The sequence below is a fragment of the Macrobrachium nipponense genome, chromosome 1 (assembly GCF_015104395.2).
Source record: "Macrobrachium nipponense isolate FS-2020 chromosome 1, ASM1510439v2, whole genome shotgun sequence".
Taxonomy (NCBI): domain Eukaryota; kingdom Metazoa; phylum Arthropoda; class Malacostraca; order Decapoda; family Palaemonidae; genus Macrobrachium; species Macrobrachium nipponense.
The window spans coordinates 86,850,786-86,869,843 of NC_087200.1; the positions used below are offsets into that span (position 1 = coordinate 86,850,786).

The following is a 19,058-nucleotide window of genomic DNA, read 5'->3' on the forward strand; positions in this document are numbered from 1 at the left end:
AAGTCATGACGTGCAGTTTATAATTGAGTTTTCTCTTGCCTCTCATTTCCTTTAATTTCGTTGGCAAATGAAAAGATCCTCTTTGCCCACATCCCCTTTTCAACCCCTACACCTAAGCTCAATAGTTTATCCTCTCGACGTGGTTCGGAAGTCACGTAAAGCCGTTAGTCCCGTTGCTGAATAAACACTGGTTCCATGCAACGTAAAAATACCACGCAAACAAACAAAACAAATAGTTTATCGTAAAAACACAAGCCAACAGTCCCTTGCATCAGGACGCCTCGTGTTGATACCGGAATTGCTTCTTTCAAAACCATTATCCCTCATCAGACCTACAACTTTCTCAATTAATTTAGAAAATATTTCGGTTTTGATGATTAGTCTCTCGGTAACTCGGATGTCAGCGTCTTGTTCCTGAACTATAACTCACATTTTCATTTCGAAGGCAGGGCTCGGACCTAATGTAGCAAAACACAGCTAAAGGTGGATTTGCGACTCTTAACTATCCATCCTTTCCATAATGTTACCTCATGAATATTTGCCTTCTCAATTAAGACAGCTAGTTTCTAAGTTTGCCTTTATTCAAACATTTCTAAAAATTCCTCCTTGCTACCACTTCGTGAAACCTTGTCACACATTTTGCAAATCAGACTTAATGTACATTTTATTGCTGCAAACTACCCTTCTACTAATTCTACAACCATCACTAAATTACAGAAACAGTTGCTTAACTTTACCTCTCTGAAATTCTGAATGCAAATGCAACTCTTCTTTTTTATATCATAACCTTTGCTTACCCAAGGCTGGATCATTACGAGACTTTCTTTCCCATTATACTTACGGTGGGTCGGCCAGGCCACGGGAATTTAGATATCTTTCAATTACTTTATTCTATAAATTCACATTTAGTCGATATCTATATCTAACCATTCTGTATTGCTATTGTTGACAGTAGAATAATGATACTTTCCCCACTCATAGCGGGCTCTTCAGAGTCCTGCTTTCTCGTCTATTTTGTTCACGTTCTAAATTTTTTATTCTCTTTTTATAGGTACACTCATTCATGACATCATTCTTATTTTGTCGATTATTATTCACTTTTCCAATACCTATATTCCTTCTTCTCTCTCATCTCTTTCTTGCTTTCGTTTTCAACCAATCCTAGCAACCATCCAGTGGATGAAAAGGAGTGCTCGTTTTGGACTGTAGACTGACAGGGATCTAAACAATAAAAAACATAAAAAACGAACTTCACTGCTCTATGGTTTTCATGCCACTGCAATTAAATGGCACCAAAAATTTATTCTCAAAACTGCGTTAGTAACTTTGCTTCCTAGTGTATATGAACTTAAAGGGTTTTGAATTATGAGATAACATCTTTAATGGATAAAACTTTCGACGAGGAGCGTGGCAATTCGCCTCACACTTTGCAGGTTCCTAAAACTGCAACGAAGTTCTGCTCTGAAGAGCAAGAACCACACCACTAGCTTGATGTACCATAAACACTATCAGCATCTGCAATGATTATTTTCTAGATTTGCTAAATTGTCGTTGAATGAAAAATTAAATGACTCTCATACCAATTGCCCCTTCACAAAATCTTAGGATCCTAATCAAGTTGAGCTTACAGTATTTATGTCGAAATGAACGTTGCTTGGATGGTCATATATATTCCACTTGCCACATGAAGGACGACAGAATGGAAGAACAGGTTTTACAAAACGAATTGAAAAAAAATCGGAGGGTACCTCCACAACCAACTTTATGAAAGAAAGTATCCAAACAGGTACAAGTGTAACAAGATGAGTAACAAAACAAGCAGAGGTGATTGAGTATGCAAAACACATTACACGAAAGAGAATAAAACTTAATATCTCATAAGTTACCTCGCATGAGGTGATGTTGAGTTGAATTATTTCTGTATACCTGGAACGAGGGAAGAGTTTTTTTTTTCTTCTTTTTTTAACTACGACTTATACTTTTCAGTCTACATGTTATATAACAGTTATTCTTTTCACTTACCTTAAATAAATATAACTCCTAATATTGTGCATGTAATTTCCACTCCATTAACATTTTATTCACAAAGATATTACAAAATACTCGAAATTTTTCAAAGCTAAAGGTTTATTTTCTCTTATGTCTTGGAACGAATTAACTTACTTGACCAATACTCTATCCTCAGCGGAAATAAGTAATATAAGTACTGAGGTGATGAAATGTAACCTATGGATATGATAAACCAGCTCTCTCTCTCTCTCTCATTCCTTTATGAAGCACCTGTAGACCTGAATTTACTTAGCCTGTGCTAAAATTTTCGTATACACACACACACGCATTGCGTACAATGGTTTTTCAACTGGTAATATTTTTTTTTATTTATATAAAGATACTTTAAAGTTTTCATCTGTATCTTTCCCACAAGTGCCCATATAATCTTACTTCATATTCCATGACGCATTTTCTAACTTGCTTTGTGTATTCCAAAAAGCAGAGCCCTTTGGCAATCCCTAGTACCGATCTACAACTACAAAGTCCAGTCTGCAAAGAATACTGTCACCCTCCCGTAAAGAACTGTTAATAAAAGTCCATATGTTCTTCTATTTTTGTACATACCAGTTGTTACATCTTCCTCTCCAGCGAGATACGATTAAAAATTCCTTACATCACATTTTACGACGAAAACCGTGGAGTGGAGCATACAATGTTGATATATATTATTTTTCTCAAAATTACTGTAAAATTGCCTTTTCATGGTGTCAAAAAGCAATTTGAGTTATCTTCTTTAAACTGACTTAAGTCAGCGTTTCACCTTATCTATTTCTATGCAATGTACAAAACATACACATGGACACATGGGAAGCCATTTACCCTCCGGCCGTTCCAGCCCACTTTAAAAAAGGAAAGCAATAACCTCATCAGAAATATAAGAGCCTGTGTGTTAATGCCAAATCAAAATCAATTCGACCTAAGTTCAATATAGTCACGTGGCGTTGCTTCGCAACATCGCCTCAAATGCCTCTCGCACGTTCTCAGTCATCTTTATTTCTTTTTATTTAAATTCTTCTCATCTGAAGCAAGATTCGCAAGAGCCTTGTTTTTCTATAATGGATGTGACACCGACAATGTCACAAACCACGTGGCCTTGAGAGTTGTTATCCTGAAGCTCTTAGAAAGAAGAAGACAGCAGACTAATGCGTAACTTAATATAAAGATGAGGAAATTTATGTGAAGGCGCTCTTCAACACTCCAGTTACACAAACATCTTATTTGTCACTAGACTACAACGGCAAGACCACACTAAATCGATTATCTCTTATTTCTTAAAGGAGTTTTGCTATTAAGGATGCACGTTCATTAACGAGCTATATGGAGGCACCCGAACTTTTATTGGCAATCAAAAGGTGAATATGGCGGAACATCATTGTAGGTATACAGATGTAAAGGTTACAAATCATTAACACAATAAACAATCAATACCATATAGTTATGCGTGGTTATTTATTTATGAATTAGGGTTACAAAAACGTTTACAACATATGTAAATGTATGATCAGTCAGTGCGAAAAATGTTAATGATCATGTGCTTATATTTAAGACTGCATTCCCCTACGCCTTTATTCTTCCATATAATCTAATTGATCGGCGAAATCACGAAGAGCAAGATGGAATCCCTAATTCTGTGAAAGAAAACGTAACCTGCCCTCAAACAAGAAAAAGAAAAGAGCATCTACTCTTTTCCTTTTTTATCCTTAAGCCCCTGAGGATCAATCTTACAGTACAACTGTGGGACCTGGGGGACATGAATGCAAATGTGCTCATCCGAAGCACAGCCAGACAAAAGAGATTTATCATGATTTTTTTTTCCTCTCTCATGACTGCCCTTTCTATCTGAAATTCCAGAGGAAATGCCACTCTGTCCCTCGAGAACAACAGAACACGAACTCCTTATATAATTATGCCTTTCCCACTGATATACACGATATCCTTTTTCAATTATGCCTTTAACTTTGACGTACAAGTTTCTCCTTAATTATGCAGAAGACGCTCCTTAATTATTTATGTCGCTTACTTTCAAGCAAAAGAAAATCCTTATTATTTATTCCTTTAACTTTGATGTAAAAGTGCAGATGCAAGATTAAAGATTCATCCAATGCTTAGGCAAACTTTAACTACATTATAAATCCTAGGGCCAATATAAGGCTAAATTGTCTGAAAGGATTAAAGATGGCCTCGAAGGTCCCTGTAGCTCGGCAACTACAGTATCCTCGAGAGTAGCGGAAGGTCCAACCCCGAAACTACCGCGACGCAGCTGCAGCTGAAGGCAGACAGGTAAGTAGGTAGTTAACAACAGCTGGTAGATGGGGAAGAGAGAGAGAGAGAGAGAGAGAGAGAGAGAGAGAGAGAGAGAGAGAGAGAGAGAGCCTGTCGTGGGCACCGCTGATCCCTGGGGCATGCTCCTATACCATCACCCTTGCCCTAAGTACCCCCCAAACCCTTCAAGACATGTTAATCCCTTCATCCGTAAACTTCGGCACCCTACCTACTTATTCAACTGAAAAATTAGGAACCGATACCATAACTGCAACTGATCTAGACACTTACACGTCGCTCAGCCTAAACCGACTGCAAGAAATTCAAATTTATCGGAGGCACTTTGCCATGGGGGACACAATTAAATGAAAAACACACTTAATAGGTAAATAAGTTTAGCACACAGTTAGTGGCTTTAACATCGCGATAAACTTAACGGTAAATCGGTCATACATATATCTTTAGTTATATCTGGTACGGAAACTTTACGTAGTCAACTGCTGACCGTGATCAAGGTGTACATTTACCAACACGTGATGGAAAAAAAAGAAGCGCGAAAAAAGTTACTATCGCTTCCAGAACCTGTAACGACACGTCTGTCTGACTTACCTTGAACAAGGCACGTTGTCAGCACGTCTCTCTCTCTCTCTCTCTCTCTCTCTCTCTCTCTCTCTATATATATATATATATATATATATATATATATATATATAGATTATCGCAATTCAATTATAAATATATATATATATACATATATATATATATATATATATATATATATATATATATATATTATATATATACGGATTCCAGGTGAAGATATGAAAAGGCATACAGCAGGGTCCATAAAAACACATCAACAAGGCCATAGTTTATTCAAACGAAACGTTAGAACATGTGCGAAACGTTTCGTTTGAATAAACTATGGCCTGTTGATGTGTTTTTATGCCCTGATGTATGCCCCTTTATATATATATATATATATATATATATATATATATATATATAATATATATATATATATATATATATATATATAACTGAATCACGATAATTTGAACGTGATGAATATATAAATAAAAGCAAAAGCCACGAAGGAAACCGAAACAATGTAGTACCGCAGCGGTACTCTTGTTTCGCTTTCCTTCGTGGTTTTTGCCTTTATATTTATATAAGATAGAAGAAGTTGTCTGCATGTTACCATGAATAAACCAATAATATCAAAATGATCGCAATTTAGTGCAACATTACAACGAAAAAAAAGCAACTTGTTACCTCAACCGTTTGGCGCACAGCGCGATTTGAATACAATTATATATTGAAATTTCGTTTTTGCGCTATCATATATCGCATTATTTATATATGATAATGATAATATTTTTCATTTCTGATGGTTGCATACTAAACTTCAAGCAATGAGAAAAAAAGGAGCCAAAATGAACTCTTAATCTTGAAAACTAAGCGCGCTGTGATTTTTTGAAAAAAATATTTTTTCCGCTTACGCGCTCACTCTCAAACCCCTCCGCATACGGGAGTCATTTTTTTTATTTACCGCTCCGGCGTTTAAGTGTTAATGGGGCTACTATTTTTAGTAATGTATGAGTGACACGTATGCATGCATTTATGAGGTATACATTTAGCGAGCTTGTACATCATTAAGTAAAATTTGCTCTTTAAAGACATACTAAGGAAGCGTGATTTCTTTGATGAAATTCTGGCACTTAACAAAAACATAGCATGCAACTTAACATCCAGGGCAATAAATTAAATGCTGAAGGGTACTACTGTACTTCAATTAAAAGCTTCCTTACCTGGGCACACAACGAAAAGAAAACCCAACGAAATCCAGTGAGAAAAATGAGGTAAAAGTTGTTTGTCCAGTAGTGGAGAGAAAACCGCGTCACCAAGTTAACCCTTATTTTCTCGAAACCTCCCACAGTGATAACTCTTCCTACCCCTCGGGCACTGGAGGGGGCCTGGAGGGAGGGAGGGAGTGACCATCGTCATTTAGGCCCATTTCAAACCAAGACAGGTCAGGTCAGGTGAGAGCAAGAAGAGGAGAAAGGGGTCCTGCTCGCAGCCTTATCAACATCGCTTCATCGGTTGGGGCGAAGAAAGCTCCCATCCCTTTTCTCCTAAATGGCCACGTCGTATTTTCGTCAAGACATAGTAAATGATCATTTGTTTTTAACCGATATATTTATATCTCTATATAATATATATATATATATATATATATAATATTATATCTATATATATAATATATATATATAATCTATGGCCCGTTCAAGTACTGTTGTGATACGTGTGTATTTGCTTTATAAGCGACCTATCGCAGCGGAACAATCAGTTCTCATAAGAACAACGTTCTAGTCTTAAACAATAAAAGAAAAAACAAAACCCGGCTTTCACTATAGTAGTAGTAGTAATCTAACCTGAATAACCAGCCAATTGGCCCCTCACCACCCGTAGGCCTAAACTGTTTCTCACACGCCACTAGCCATAGCTTATCGCTTATTCTTATCATATCATGTTAAAAAGAATTCATCAGGTTCTGTAAAAACAAAAACACCCTGGATGTTCGCTGGACTTTGGGAGACTTTTTTTTTTTCCTTTCTTTCTACGAAACACTTGAAAAAACTTAATGAGTTTTTATTTTTCCACAGGGCGCATGCGTGGAATAAAAGCGAACTGGAATTGCTGATATGATATATATATATATATATATATATATATATATATATATATATATATATATATATATATAGCTTAAAAAATCACAGTAGATGCACGTGACCTCATTAAATAAGCGAATACCACAGGAAAATGATAGGCAGAAATCCAAGCGCTTTCGTATATTGTAAGACATTGTCAAGGAACGAATGAAAAAAATTACAATGTCTTAGTAAAGACGAAAGCGCTTGGATTTCTGACTATCATTTTCCTGTGGTATTCGCTTTTTATATATATATATATATATATATATATATATATATATATATATATATATATGTGTGTGTGTGTGTGTGTGTGTGGTGTGTGTGTTGTGTGTGTGTGTGTATCAATAGATAATATACACATACAGAGATTCATAGATTCATACCGCTGATTCTTATTGTACGTTTCTCTTCAATTATAGGCATCTAAATATGCTACCTTTTTTTCCATCCAGAGCAAGCGTATACTAATGATTGTAGGTAAAATCTCTAAAGCCACCTACTTTCCAGATGAAAACCTCACAGAAACTGATAAATAATAGACAATTTTTCGAATACATTATACACGCAACATTCGCATTACCGGCAGCTAATGGTATCACAACTTCATCTGAAGGTCTGTACACCTGCATACAAAAAAGGAAAATGATGTATTTGCTCTCTCTCTCTCTCTCGTGTGTGTGAGTGTGTGTGTGAAGACCAGAACACACCTTCCCAGTATCATAAATCTCGGTTTATTTTTGAGGCTCAGATTGGCATCTCAAAGGTGCGGTTAATGGCTCTTTTCCCTCCCATACCCACCCACAGGTATTTGTCATCAGGGTATGGTAATCTCCACCTTAACCATTTCTTTTTTTTTCTTCCTCTCTATCTCTACTTCTCGTTACTGTATATCTTAGAGCCATCAAATTTCAGTTTATTTATGCTTTCATTTTCTTCATCTTCTCTTCGGAAACTGAAGTAAAAGGGAAATAAAAACGAAAATGTATAACAGGAACTCGGAGCTAAACTCTTCCGTTCAAACGCGGACAAGCTGCGGGTATATCCAAATGCGTAAATACATTAATCAAGAATTATATCGTTGATGACATTTTAATAATATACCACAACGTTCTTTTATAACCTTGCTGACACGAAGTACAATCCCCGTTCTTCGTCAGCATTATCGACAAGCAAAGAAAATTACTTCTTTTTTCCCTAACTCGAGCAAGTACGTTCTTATCGCTTTATCTAAGGGAGCTTACACACTGTAGGGGATCCTTCGCCCCACTTAAACCCCTCTGTCAAAGGATTAAGATGCCTATCACAGGTAAATGAGGTAGCTATGTTAAAGGGAATATTTGGTCCTGGGCTGATTTTCCCTTGATAACGGAGCGATAAAATATTTCCACAATAATTCTTTTATTTGGTCACAGTCCCAACAACAAGACAACGGTTCAGAGTATACTGGGAAGTGTGGCTTCCCTTTCTTTTTCTATGGACATATCAAAACTGAAATATAAGCTTTAGCACAAGTGATTAAAAAGTAATATGTATTTAATAAATATAAAGAATTTCCCTGCATAACAACCGCGCAGTTAATTTAGATGTAAAGAAAAAAGTAATAATGCCAAATTTAAACTTACATTTGCAGAAAATACATTATCACAGTTTTATAATGTTATGAATCTTACTTCTTTAAAGAGCCGGTTAGCAAAAAAAATTATTTGCAGAAAATACATTATCACAGTTTTATAATATTATGAACCTTACTTTTTTAAAGAGCCGTTAGCAAAAAATTATGCAAAATGAATACATTTTCAAAATGTAAATATGACTAAAATATTCATGAAAAAAAAAAAAAAAAAATCAAAGGCTTCACACGATCATCGCTCATCCCTGGACGGCTGGGTTTGTTTTCATAAAATTTGACGACGCTTGGCTGGCCAATGGAGGGGTGATTGATGGCCCATGTGAACTGTGCTGTGGGGTACACTCTGTGAAATTACGCCGGTTTACAAACTTGCCATTTCTTGATAACGAGAGGGCGAAAGTTAAATCTTGCATAGGAGTTGACTCATTTTTCTGAAGAATATAGAATAAATAAAGGAGATGGGAAGAGAGAGAGAGAGAGAGAGAGAGAGAGAGAGAGAGAGAGAGAAGGTTTACATTAGGCTGAAATGTAGTCTTTAATCCGCACAGAAGAAGTCCACATACTGCTGATCAAACTTCTAGGTGGTGACGAGGCAATGAAGTTTCGTACAAACTCAAGGAAAGACTCCAAAATGTCATGAACTAGAAATAAAAGCTTTAAAATAATAAAATGTCCACTTGTAAAAAAAGAAGAAAAAAACGAGAAACGACCTAGACTAATAGATAAAAATGATACAGAATAAATGTAAACGCAAATAAATATTTACAGACCAAAGAAACAACATAAGCCAGAAGAATTAGGGCAAGATGCAAGGCAATACAAAAAATAGTGGAATCTCTTAATCTTATGATAATAATCAGCATTAACAACAACTGCAAGGTGACCGTACGAGGTTTAATACTTACGAGAGTGAAGGAACGACATGAACAATACCCACTTTTCGGAATAGTATTTCTGGAGCCATCCAATTTTAAATAGGAATATTCTTTACTGGATCAACATATACTTGCAAATACATTTATAGAGTCTGCGTGTGCGTGTACACTGACAGTCACAAATACACGACATAAAGTCTTAGAAACAAAAGATTACAGTCTTACTTCAAGAAAGCGTTTAAACGTGTGCGGACAGTTTTTCGAAAAACAATTATTCGAAAGGCAATTGTTCGAAAAGTTTTTTCTTTCGAAAACCAAATATTCGGAAAAAATAGTTGGAATGTATAATTGTTCGAATTTACAATTGATCGAAATACAAAATATTCGAATAAGCAGTTTTTCGAAATGAATATTTTTCGAATCCATGAGTAGCGTCGACTTGTTGAAAAAAGCCCGACGGCAGTTTTGTATGTTGGCACTTCTTTATTTCTTAATTTTCTCTCTCTCTCTCTCTCTCTCTCTCTCTCTCTCTCTCTCTCTCTCTCTCTGTTTCCCAAACTGTAGTTATTCGAGAAACAACTCATTCGCATTGTTTGTATTTTAATTAACTTAAACAAAATATAAATAAACGTAAAAATAAAACGTTAACAAATCCTTAAAACCTTAAAGTTCCCATTGTTATTTTGGACGGTTTCCTATTTAGTAGCGATGCTCTTGAACCCTATAATGGCTGAGATCGTTAAAAGTGAAAAAGGAAAGCCAATATCATTAGTTTAAAGACAAGCAAATACAAAATAACATATATTGGAAGTGCCATAATTCGCAAATTACTGTAAATGTCGCGCTATAACAGTAAAAGATGTTACAGTTTGTAAAGAGCATAATCATCCAGGTGATCCAACTGGCGTAGAAGTGCGGAGATTTATTGAAAAAGTGAAAGACGACGCAAAAGGTAAACGTGACTCCCCTCATTATATAATTGCAAATGCATCTTCGGATCTTAGCGAATCTGGAGTTCAAGGATTGACAACTGTCAACAACATTAAGCGCTCAATTAGAAGGGTTCGCTCAAAAGAAAATTGTGGACTATCTACACCCAATCATAGGAAGGATATAGTATTCCCAGTCGAGTATATGAAGACTTTCAAAAATGAAGATTTTCTTCTTTTTGACTCGGGTCAGGAAGAAGAGAGAATATTGATATTTTCCACACACGCAACTCTTACTTCGTGTCAAAACGTTTTCTGGTATGGTACTTTCAAAACTGTCCCTACGCCATGCATGGCTTAAAGAATGGGTTTTTTATATCCATGATTCTTGGGTTGTTGCCTAACCAAAAAAAAAAAAAAAAAAAAAAAAAAAAAAAGAAAAACTTATGTTAGATTTTTGCGATGTGTAAAAGAATTGGCACAATTTTCAAATGTTAATTCAATCACCACAGATTTTGAACAGGCCATGATAAATGCCTCAAGAAAGAATTTTCCTCAGTCAAGCTTTATGGCTGCTTTTTATATTTAGGACAATGTTGGTGTAGAAAAGAACGCTATCAGCATTGGCATTTATCCCAGAAGAAAGAGTCATTGAAACTTTTGAAAATTTAGTAGAAGAGTTACCTTCACCTGAATTACTTCCGGTAATAGATTATTTGTAAGGTAGACCAGGTAGACGAAATGCTCGCCGTTAATCTTTGTTTAATATAAGAATTTGGTCCTGCTTTGAAAGAGTTAAGGATGAACTTCCCAGGACAAACAACGCGACTGAGGGTTGGGCATCGAGCATTTTCTCAACAAGTCGCCGCCACTCACCCATCATTGTGGAAATTCATCGAAGCCCTTAAGAGAGAACAATCTCTCTATGAAATTAAAATTGCAAAATTAAACAGCGGAGAAGAATGTGAAAGAAGCACCCGGAAATATAAAGAAAGCGCAAGACGTCTTAAGAAACTATAATAGTTGCAACCTTTGAAGAATATCAAGACGAGATCAAATATCTTCGTGCAGTAGTCCGTAATCTAAGGCTGTAATAAAATTTCTTATTTCCTTTCTATGCTAGTATGTTCAAGTTTTCAATACTTTTAAAATGTCTGATGCCTTTTACGTTTTTATCTTCCTAAGTATTTAAGTTTTAATTGCTTTTAAAATGTCTGATTTCCTTTTCATGTTAGTATATTTAATTTGTAATTGCTTTTTAAATATTTTTTGTATTTTGGTAGTGAATATCCACAAAATATACTAAATAAGGCATTATTGTTATTTCACCAGAACTGTTTCCTTATGTTCCTGAATTATGTTCCTGGTAGTTAGTAGACTGTGATGGATAGCAGCCGCGGAGGCAAAGGACATGGGGCTAGCAACGCCATCCCTAAAAGCGATACTAAACTCCGGAAAGCTAATACTCTTTGTAGCGTTAATTAAACACACATACACACACTATACTTGAATATATATATTATATATATATATAATATATATGTATGTATGTATGTATGTATGTATGTATCATCAATTCGTCATGTAAAAACACACTTTGGATGAATGATATGACAGGCAAAGAAAAGAGGAAGAAGAAGAAGAAGAGAGAATCTCAGTACCTTTACAGTTGGTCGCCATCTCATCCCCCGGCAGATATTGGGTTGCTAATCTCCTTTCACTTGTGCAGCTTTTAGAACTAACTGGCCTGGAGGATCACTTGACGGTATGAAAGCACCCTGATATCCAGCTGGGGGCGGTACCCAGATATCCGGAGGGTTATCCTCCTCATACCAGACCAGACGAGGAATGGGTGAACAGGGAGGGAAGTGTAATGAGAAGGGGGCTTATGAAGTTCAGTGTTTACAGTGTGCCTACACATGTTTATTGCCGAGGAGATGAATCAGTTATGATTAGCTAATGAGAGACAGATTGAAAATTCACTCTAAAATATCAGCGAAGATGATTATCATGGTATTGTTATACAAATCGATATTTCTTTTCACAACTTGGTGTTATTTCCAGTTTCCAGACAAAAAAGAAATACGTACGTGTTTCAACAAAAGCAAAATTGAGGTGTTGATCCCAGCCATGACCCCAAGATTTCCGGCACCCATTAAAAAGGAGGAAACTGCCAGACTAACTGACTGACTGACTGACTGACTGACCCTCACAAGGGGTAAACACTAAACAGGGAAACTGAAAACGCTGCTGGAAGAGAAAGGGGAAGGTCAAAGGATCAACAAAGCTTGATCCTGCTCACCTGAAGACTTCAGCTGGCTGGCTGCGCCCCTTCCCCCCTCCCCCACCCCCACCCCCACCCTCTCCCGACAGGGACGGGTGTGGTTGTGGTATCACATAAGTGAATCTCATACGACATCGGAGAATGGCCAGCGACATCCTTCCTGACACTCAAGACGGTTTCCAAGAGGGCTTCATTCGCCACCTCCTCCTCCACCTCCTTCAACCTCTTTCATCAGTTTTGCGCTGCCCATCTCCTCCTCCTCCTCCTCCTCTTCCTCCTACCACTCCTCCACTTGCCACCTGTCGTTGGAGAAACTCATCGGCTATCGGGTGAAACCTACCCGCCATAATAAAGCCAGCGAGATGAAAGAGGAAGGGCGGGAGACGATGCGTGCATGCACGGAGCACTCAATATTCCACAATGAACTGCCGCGTACGCGACTACAATCATGAACCTGCTGCCGCTGGCTCGTTCATATTCAAATAAAACCCGCATAAGAGTGTTAATTATACATCAGCACACGACTGTCCCAAGATTATTGATGAAGTACCGATATGTCAGGGGAATTGCGCTGTCCTGGAAGTACGCATACACCTCTACGCAGTGGTAGTGGAAAAACCTTTGACTTGTCAATGACAATCCAGGAAAGATTCTAGATGCTCAAGAAAAGCGATCAAAAACATCTATCCGAGATTATCTTGAATTGCAAATCTAAGAGCCATTTGTTCTATTATCGTCACGAATAATTGACAACCTTTCCTTTTTGGAAATTTGTCGTCATTTTTTCTTCGGTCACTGAACTGATTTTCGCCATGCTCTTGAGAATCGCATCAACAAGGAAATCCCTCTTTATTTGGTCCTGTCAAGAGGAAGCAATTTTCCAAGCTTCCGGTCTGGCACAAAGGAAATCAAAGCTCATTTAATAGTGTTCCTGCTGCGGACATTACAAGCAGCATTTCTGTTTCATCTTCGGTGCTGAGAGAGGTTTTTCCTTTAGCCTTTGTTGTAACTCCTCAAATTACAGTTCGGGGAGAGGTGGAGGGGGGGGGGGGGGGGCGGTGGGGGGGGAAGAAGAAGAAGAGTAAGAGACAAAAAAAGCGTATTACTTTTTTAGGATGGAGAGAGAGAGAGAGAGAGAGAGAGAGAGAGAGACTAAAATTCACATTGTAATAGCTATTAAGAGTACCAGCTTTGGTGGCTCAATACAGGCTATCATCTTATGTAACGGAGAAAAGAAAAAAAATAAATAAAAAATAAAACTAACCAAGCAGCCCCCGATATAGCCTCCATCCAGAAACCACAGCCCCCCCCCCCCCCCCCCAAAAAAAACAAATAAATAAATCAATCAAAATAACAACGGCACTGGTTCATCAACAGAACAAAACGTATTTTGCAACAATTTCTTTCTCGGCCACTTGTTAAGCAATCCTTCATGCATGCTGAGGTCGACACTCATCGCCAACACCGTACCAGAATTAAACAAACGTAATGGAATGAATACAAGCAAGTTTAGAAACCTGTTTTGCCTGACCAAAAAGAGGGGGAAGAGAAGGAGGCGAATGCAAGCATGGGATCTCATATCATGGCGTGCCTGCCCTCGTCTTGCAAAAACAAGCGCTGGTATTTCAAACATCGGCAGTGTTGCGTTTCACGAATTCAGTTACCATCCAACAGCGAGCGAACGCTCGTTAATTCAATACTTAACGTTAGTCATAACATTAACGAGGCAAACAATGAGAAGGGATCTGTTTGCACAAACCTCCTTGATTTTAAGACAACTTACGACGAAGTAACATTCGTGCTGTGTCAATTTTATGAGAACTATTCTCAATACACCCTTGAACAAAAGAGCTACGAATTTCAGACAGATAACAACCAGTAAACATCAATTACCCCGATAATAATAACAGAAGTTTCCCGATTAAAATCTCAATGAAAACGACAAAAGTGAACTGATTGTTTATGGAAGCAAACTGAAACGAGAGAGGAAAAGGAAAATAAGATAACGAAGAATCTAGACTCTCGATGTCCCTCAAATGGTCTTCAACTTCATGACGACAAATGTGTGGCATTTTGTTGCTAATGAAACTGACATAATCCAAACAATAGAGGAAGAGGTTAACAGTTAACGCTAAAGGCTTCAACAAAACAAATCAATAATAAATAAAACAAATACAAAAATTAAATCAATGCTCCAATCTCCTCCTTGGAGCGGGTACCTCTGGATCTTCAGTGTGGGTGGCTCCAAGGATTTTGGGATGAGGTCGTTACCCGAAAGGGCTCATGAGCCAAAAGCGAATGTCTTCCTCGACAGTCACTCGTTCACGTACTAAACAAACCTAACGTTACCGAACTTCACTGACCGAAACATTAGATGTATAACCTACAATAGATTACACATTATTGCAGTAGCGAAGTAAAGAACAATACCATTTTTACTTATAATCTTGAAGCATATGTAATGTATAGAAAACCACATCTTAAAGCATGTGAATTATTATTATAAATTACTCAATCAGTTGTCAGCTGCCAATAAAACAATACGAAGCAAAAATGTTCACAGATCCTGCGTCTAAGAACTAACAACTAAAAACAAACAACGCAGAGACAGATACCCTATAACGTCCCTTTACGCGAAGCAACACAAAACAACTCCCCTTTCACTCAAAACAACATCAGCAACAACGGGTTCTGAGCGGATCGTCAGTAATCATTCTCTATCGACAGAAGATCTTTCTGTTGCATACAAGTAGGACCCGCGCTGATGCTAATCTCATCCGTGTCCAACGGCAAGGTTGACAACTTATCACTCACTCACACACACATACGTACACACACACACACACACACACACAAGCAACAGGTTAGCCTTAGTAACTAGCTATTTCCTTATGCATATTAAGCCCCGGAAACATCGAATGACTTCTTTTTTACGGGCTCCAATTTACATGATAAAAGTTCTGACACAAAAAACCAGAAACTGGTTCCCGGTTATTATTACGTAAGCCATTACAAGAAAGCTGTAAACGTTGGCAGTACAAAGAAGCTTGTCAGGGTATGAATTAAGTGAAACTCCAATGTTATATAACCCGTTACGAGAGAGAGAGAGAGAGAGAGAGAGAGAGAGAGAGAGAGAGAGAATACGAGTTTCCCCGTTATTTTAATTTTGAATTTATTTATATACTTTTTCATCTTTCTCTCTCACAACACAGACCCAGTTAAGGCACCCTTACACTGCAATGTCAAGTACAGAAATCGATTGCTTAAGACATATCAATAAATGCGCAGCAGCCGAGTATGATGAAAGTCACTGCAACTTTAGATTGCTCTTTAGCAATTTCATTCTGGCTCAGGTCGAGGATTTAAAAATCTTTTACTTGGAGATATACTAGCTGACATGTGGCGTTCGCCATTAAATGAGAGAAATAAAAAGTATAAGCGTTCTTTAATGTTTCCGTTATGTGAATAAAAGTTTCTCGTTTTGCTGTTTTTACTAGACTGAAATCATAACTCAATTAGGAAACATACTAGCATAATGAAGCAATTCTGGTAACTCCACAATCACAGTATATAGTCTTAAGAAAAACTAAGCCAGATTTAACCAGTTTACGTTCGAATTGACACTTTTACCCATAAAATGTTTATCATAACTAGATCACAGGATAAAAATAAAAGATCACCTGTCACGAGTATACTAGCTTACGACTCAAGGTATATCCACAAAAACTTGATAGCAAACTAGTCAAACTTTGCTGGAATGGATTTTTTTCTTTTTTGGTAGAGGTTAATTGCAATGTCACAGGTGATATTTTGTTACTTTGGAGCTTTCCCATCATGGTTCTGTTTATTCAGGGTCGAGGTCGGATAAAACATCAAGAATGCGCTTAATGCGATCAGATCAAAAAGATACCTACACATTAATTAATCAGAATTACAAGTAAAAGAATTAACCCCGAAAATAAACCATTTTGGACAGAAAGTTGTAAAGATGAGTATATATGATCAATAAGTTTTACTGACATAGTGATGGAAATACAAAATGTATAAGAATTTATTGTTTTAAAAAGGGTCTCTTCTAAGGCTTACATCTGACTAAAATTGAACGGTATTCTATTAAGGATAAAGTTGATCTGTATCAAAACCTGAATTCGATTGCTTAAAACACACCAATAAAGATTCTAGAATTAAAAAATCAGTAAAGAATATTTTCTTTTGTCAATCACTGAGTTCTCGAGCACTGTTAGCATTTACCTCAGTTTTTGCCTTTGCTATTACTGTTTTTATTCTGGCTTGAGTCAATTTACGAGTATTTATCCCTTTTAGTTAATGATTTAACCGAAATGGGAGTTTCCTCATTCAACTTTTGAGAAAACATTTGAAGTAATCTTCATTTTATCTGCTGTGTGAATCCGAAAATTTCATATTTTATTTTAGTATTTGTTGATAGAAAGAAATAAAAATACCATTTGCTTATAATCTCAACTAGAAAACAATTAAGGATTACTGAAGCCATCGTGGTAACTCCCCCACAACTAATCTATGAGTATTTAGCCTAAAAAAATCTAAACATGACTTAACCAGCTTTCGTTAAAATTGTTATTTTACCCGTAAAAGTCTGTCATAATTTAACGGCAGGATAAAAAAGAATCACCTGTTCCCGGTAAACTTTTGCTCGACTCAAGGTATAAATAAAAAAAAATTGATTGTATCCTAATCAGTGTCTCTGCTGGAATGATTTTTTTTTTTAGAGGGAGGAATCCAATACAATGACACATGTGATATTTTGGTACTTTCGAGCTTTCCCATCACGATTCTGTTCATACAGGGCCGAGGTCCGAGAAAAGGTTAAAAATACGCAAAATACGATTAGCAAAAAGATGCTTACACATTTACTGTGAAATTGTAACTATGAGCAAAAGAATGAACCATCGTGAAAAAGAACAACTTCAGCCTTAAAGTTGTAAAGATGAATATATTTGACCAATAAGCAAACTGGTGTTAAGTTCTTACTAACACAGTGATGGAAATACGAAATGTAAAAGAATCTATAAGGATTGGAATCCTGAAATAAAACTTGTAAAAAAATTCAACGAGGAAGTAATCAGGTTTAAAAAGAACTCGACTTATATTTGACTGAAACTGAACGGTATTCTATTAATCAAGCATACAGGAGGAGAGAGAGAGAGAGAGAGAGAGAGAGAGAGAGAGAGAGAGAGAGAGAGAGAGAGAGAGAGAGAGAGAGAGAGTTGGCCAACATCATATCAGTATGTTTTTTTGGGGGGAGAGAGCAAAAAATTTAGTGGATAGTGATTTTAATATTTCTAATAGAGGAACCGTATTGGAATTTAAAGTTTTCTACGTCTGACATTTATTGTTTAGTCAAACTGAGGCTTCCACCTTTCAGACGCGTCTGAATTACACTCTCTAAATTACCTGTCAGGTGTCTTTATTCTTATATTCAACAGTTGAGCCCATATCTTATAGGATCAATGCCTCTCACTATAATGAAATCAAAACACCAGATGCACATAAGATCAGTTGTTGCTCTTACATAAGTACCATTTATTACCAGTAATAACGCAGTACAACCGATTACTGTTTTTCTACCACTGCCAAAACGTTATTGTAAATATTCCCTTAAAAAATTTTTCCCACACCAAGACACTGGAATATGAAATAAAGTGACTTCAGACACGTGCTATTTAAACTGAAGAACGAATATTAAATTTACCAGAGACCAAATGGCCAAAAAAAAAAAAAAAAAGAAAGAAAGACAAAGCCAGAGCTAACAAATTACAAAATCTTAAGTTCCGAGAACAACAATGATTATGAAATACTACTTGAAAAATGCAAGTCAATCGATAAAAATTTGCCCCAATCAACAGCAGTATTTAAAATCAAAAGTAAACATAATAACCATTAAAACTGACATATACATCAGTGTCAGGCTGCACGAGAGAGAAATCTATTTGTCGATCATGTCAATCAGCCCATTTGGCTTGGAAATAAAAAAATACTAAAATTAAAGTATAACAAATACCAGTCCCAAACGGTGAAGCAGTGAATTAAAAATGAACAGCGTCTTGAAAGTAATTATCATAACATGATAAGAGCTATTTAAACCAATAACCGGTACCTCCGGATTAAAGAAACGTAATAAATACCGAATTAATGAAACTGCAAACTGTAGGGTGTACTTAGCAATTCCTCTGGATGACCAGTTCTCGCTTCCACATCTGGAAAAGAATAAGGATGGGTGTATCATGATGCCTGTACAAGAAATACCACAATAATTCGATTCCATTT

At 36.7% G+C, this 19,058-nt stretch overlaps 1 protein-coding gene across 1 annotated transcript in view; it reads right to left on the bottom strand.

The window, feature by feature from the left end:
- LOC135219431 (uncharacterized) overlaps positions 1-12,148 on the bottom strand; it is a 751,318-nt gene extending 739,170 nt beyond the window's left edge. The window contains exon 1 of the mRNA XM_064256210.1: positions 12,130-12,148. The gene's annotated coding sequence lies outside the window, so the exon portion shown is untranslated. The remainder of the gene's footprint in view (positions 1-12,129) is intronic.
- Between the last annotated feature and the right edge of the window lie 6,910 nt (positions 12,149-19,058).